The following is a 5,092-nucleotide window of genomic DNA, read 5'->3' as shown; positions in this document are numbered from 1 at the left end:
ACAAACCCATGAGGCCTGCAGTAAAAATAAATATCCTAGAAGGCTTTTTACCTGTCCTGTTCAGCAAGGCAAGCATTTACTGCTTGTTAACCGGACAGGTGCTGAGCAGTTCAGCCAAATGTCACTTGCTGAGCAGGACTTAAATTTACTTATAGGCAACATCAGAAACACTTAATGTTTTTAATTTAATGTTTTAAAGTTTAAAACAAAAGGACTTAAATAAATAGGTAAACTGTTAATGAACTGGAAGACACCTTTGAGATACTAGCTTTTTCAATTTGTTTTAAAAGAATAACAAAATTTACAATTTTGGATGACTGATTTTCTGAAAACTGACATTATATAATCTGTCTGTAAACATAAATAATTCTGTCCATCTAGTGCTCATCTGAAAAAGATGGTCTGAGCAGTAATGCACACCAGAGTGCCACTGCCTGATTAGGTATGTGGAAAATAATACTGAAATACACAACAGTTCTACCCATGAACCAATTACGATTTGAAGTTTAGTTACATTTTACAGTGGCTGGCAGTTATTAAAGTCACTGTCAGTGGTCAAATGTAGACACTAAACCACTGTATAATGCTTAGCTCTAAGTGGATATGCATATCAGTCCCTGATACCCCCTCTCCAAAGGGGAGGAGGAAAACTCAGGGAGTACTTGAAAAGGGCACTGAGCATCAGTGTCTCCTGCACATGACAAAGCCAGTGGCTATGGCTGAATTCCTGGAATGCACACAAGATTGTGCCATTCACACTTATGCATGGGTGAGGCATACAGGAGGAGCTGTCCACAGTTCATAGCTAGAGGGAGAAGGAGAGTCATTTTATTTTTCAAAGCTAGGACCTTTGCATCATTGAATCCTAGATCACTACATGGTCATATGCACATAGAGACTGGACTCAGTTGCTTAATAACAATAAAGGACATGAAGTCAGGAGGGACATTCATTCAGGGCTTGGTCTATGAGAAGATATAAAAAAAGAGAAATATAAATATGATTGAAACATAATGTATTCATTTGTGAAAATTTCAAAGTATGAAGATAACATTAAAATTCTCATTAAATTTGTTTTCAGATTAAATTTAATAAGTTGCACTGCAAGGATATAATATTTAATTTCTCCTTTTTTATGTTTGGTATAGTTAAAAGTTTAAAAGATCTTTAAATGTTTCATGGTATCTTTTAATATAATACCTAAACATTTAATGCTTTCTTTTCTCCATTTGTTACATCTTAGTTAAGTATCTGAAACATTTTTAAGCAATATCTCAACATGAACATTTGTGTATGAATTTATTTCTGTCAAAATTTGGATACTTTTATTTATTTAAGTGACACCTATTCTCTATAAGCCAACTGGAATAGAAATTTAATGCTTCATTGTTTTTTAAAGATTTTTTTAATGAAATAAGTAATGCTAATACCAATTCATATGAGCTACTCTGTGTACATAATAGAAGAACTTCATTAACTTTTCAAATAAATTAGAAAATGTTATAGGTAAATAGATTCTTCCAACTTCATTATCTGCCAGGTTTCATTTCTAAAATTTATTTGTGTACAGTGTGTGACTCTGTATATATATATATATATATATATATATATATTGGTAATTCTAATGTGGGCATGTGTATATGCATACTTGGAGGACAGAAAAGGTCCTGGTTTCCCTGAGAGATGAATTTATACATTTGCAGTACAACTGACATTTTATGAAGCAGCTATGAAGTAAATACATGGTTTCATGATTTGACAGTAAGCTCATTTAACAATTGAGTCACCTTTCTTTTCTCACTATTTTCTGCTTTCCATAATTCTTTTTTATGTACATGGTAAAATGCACTATGGATAACATTAATTATATATCACTTTCACTATATGAAAGCTTTCCCTGGCATTGAGCTATGTTGCCTATAAAATTTGTCACGTGTTCAATAACAATTTTTAATACTTGGGAGATCTATCACTTAGCATTCTTGTAAGATTTTTCAAGTATAGACAAATCGTGCCAGGTACTCTAAACTTAGTTAATCACTAGTTTCTTGTAAGATAATGGATCTATTTTTGCTTTCCTAAACCACAGTAATTCCTAACTGCTTTTAAACTACTTATCCCTATACCCATCAATACATGCAGATTCCCTCATCAATAAAGGCTATGTTGTTTTAGAGGGAGACCATGACACACATCATTACTTGTCAAAGTGCAGAGAACATCTAATACTAGGTGCCCAGCATCTACTGATACGTCAACAACATACACCCCTCCACCATATAAGACTCAAGGAAAATCATGGAAGAGGGTCAAAAGACTGTAAATTCAGAGGAACAGGAAGACTGATGTAAGAATGTGTCTCTGAAAGTCACAGGGAGACTCCAGTCACAATATCTCAGTAGTGTGGCTTTTTATGCTAGACCTACACAATGACAACACCAGTTACATAAAAATAAGTGAGGTTAATTTCACAGGGTTCCAATGAAGAGCTTCTGGGAGAGGAAACATTAGTCTTTTTCAGGGAGCAGAACCCAAATGGTTTTCCAATATGGAGTATTCACTCCTAGAAACATGTAAATGGCAGCAACTCTAGACAGATTCACTAGGATACATTTATATATTTACGCGTCTTACAAAATAATACTGAAATCATGAACAGAAAATGATGTAACACACAAATTAGTTTGTATCATGTAAAATAATCCATCACAAATAGTTAAATGAATGAAGTAATTAATTTAAGTATTACACATTAAATACTTTCATAAGAAATGTATATTTTAAAGTTGTAATACATGGAGAAACAAATAGATAGAATAAAACATTTAGCTGTTTATGCTGGTTAAGATTAATATTCCTGGCACTCAGGATATTGCAGGCTACAATATCATGAGGTTGTTAACCTCCTTGGCCACATTTGTGTGCATGCTTGATTAGTCGAAGTTGTTTGCATTGTACATAAAGAGACTACTTATAAAAATCTATACACATAGAAGGATGCATGGGCTGGATTGTTTTACCAAATGACATAAACTAGATTCATAGGAAAAAAAAAAAAAAAAACAAACCTCAGTCAAGAAAATCAGATTGGACTATAGGACACTTGGTGAAGTATTCTCTGGATTAATGACTGATCTGGGAAGACCTAGACTGCTGTGTCCATTGCCATCCCTGTATTTGTGGACCTGTGCTTTATAAGAAAGCAGACAAACAAGCCACAGGAAACAAGCCAGTCAATACCATTCTTCATGGCCTCTGCTTCAGTTCCTGATTCCATGTTCCTAACTTGAGCTCCTGCCCTGGCTTCCATCTATTATAGGCTTTGGACTGAGACCTGTAAGTTGTTATATTTGACATCTGTATACAAATAGTCTACTGAGGTGGTGACAGACAGTACAAGAAGAGTTCCGAGTCATTATAGATTGATACTAGCATTGTGTTTACTTTAAAATATATATACGTGCAGGGCCGTTATTTGTATTTAAAGTAGATAAATTATACTGTATTTGTAAACCAAGATTTGTGTATTACATTCATAAAAATTGATGCTGTTTTAGATAATGAGGCAATTTGTTAAAATTTTGTCCATGAAGTTTTCTCCATGATTCATCATGAAGAATGATCATTTACAAGTTCGAGAAAAACTGCTATGTTATCATTGAGAAAAAAATGTTCAAATAAATATGAAAATAGCTAGTAGTTGAAATCTTGCTTTTTTCCCCAAATATACACTTCCCCAAATACATGAAGCTATTTATGAATATATGTATATATTAAGCAAGTAGGAAAAAGTAAAGAGAAGGGGAGAGAGAGAGAGAGAGAGAAATATCAATAGTCTCATCAGAAAAAAGAGCAAATGAATGTAATCTGCATGGACATTTTCATATTTATTTCTTGCACTTTGTAATTATGGCAAGGTCAGAGGTTTAGTTAGTCTAAGAACGTTTAGCCACACCTCAAACTGTCTGACTCAAATGTTTTTATCCTTCTAAACATGCCTTAATCCACCTACAATTATTTTAAAGATATACAGTAAGTCAGCTGAAAAGAGAGGTAGGGTATGGTGCTAAAGCCTTCCACCACCCTTGGGCATAGCACTGATGAGTGAGTTGCTCAATGGTGGTGGGTAGGACCTGCTAGTAAGTCTTCTCCAGGAAGCCCTTGTAGCACCTAAGGCATTGCTGGTACACCACCTCGAAGTCCGTCATTGCCATGGTTGGTATCTTCAATAATGAGTTGTTTCTGTGGATCATAGCTCCCAAGTAGCTCAATTTCAGAAGTTTTTAACTTGATTACTTTTTCTATTCAAATCTCCCAGATTGTTTTCATCCATACATAGTATATAATTGACGGTGGCAAAGTCTTCTCTTGTAATCTGTCTTGAGTTATGGACTGTGCTAATGCCACGATTTCTTTGGCAGCTGACAGCTCTTGGGTCTGGGGACCAGCCCATGTTCCTTCCAGTTGGAATCAGCACAGCTGTCCATGGCCCAATTATCTGAGACCTTTTCATCAGTTACCAATTTTCTGAACACTGCTTCTGCAATGGGTGACTGGCAAATGTTATTGAGACACATGAACAGCACTGACTTGGATTCAACCTCTGACATGTTTTGGTGCAAACCCTCTAAAATAACATTCTAATTTATAGATGCCAGGACAAAAAGCAAGCCATCAATTGTTTCAAAGAATGTTAGTTGATTATTTTCACTACTGATTGGGAAAGTTCTGCATATATTTGTTTTCCAAGTTTGAACATCATTATAGCCTACAGTTATGCATTATGAATTGTGTTGTTTTTAAATGACATTTCTTTCTAAATTGTTTAACCAATATAGAAAGTGGGTTTTTAAATTTTATTTTCTTGAATATTACATCCCAAGACAGTCTCAGTCTTCCTTCCATTCCTCTATGTCTCTCTTCCTAGTTCCTTGTCCACCAAATAGTGCTATTTTTAGTAAACTCTACCTCTAACTCTGCTTTGTACTGTATGCATACAAACATACTGTTTGTATGTTTTAGTTGCTGCAATGATAATAATTTAGTTGAGATAGATCTTAACTGCCATTGTAAACACTCCATTTATACATGT

At 34.5% G+C, this 5,092-nt stretch overlaps 1 pseudogene; it reads right to left on the bottom strand.

Moving 5' to 3' along the window:
* Positions 1–4,136: 4,136 nt before the first annotated feature.
* LOC110309929 lies at positions 4,137–4,610 on the bottom strand (annotated as a pseudogene).
* Positions 4,611–5,092: the final 482 nt, after the last annotated feature.

This window comes from Mus caroli, chromosome 14 (assembly GCF_900094665.2).
Source record: "Mus caroli chromosome 14, CAROLI_EIJ_v1.1, whole genome shotgun sequence".
NCBI classification, from domain to species: domain Eukaryota; kingdom Metazoa; phylum Chordata; class Mammalia; order Rodentia; family Muridae; genus Mus; species Mus caroli.
The sequence above is the reverse complement of the archived record's forward strand: the minus strand, read 5'-3'. Positions and strand labels throughout refer to the sequence as shown.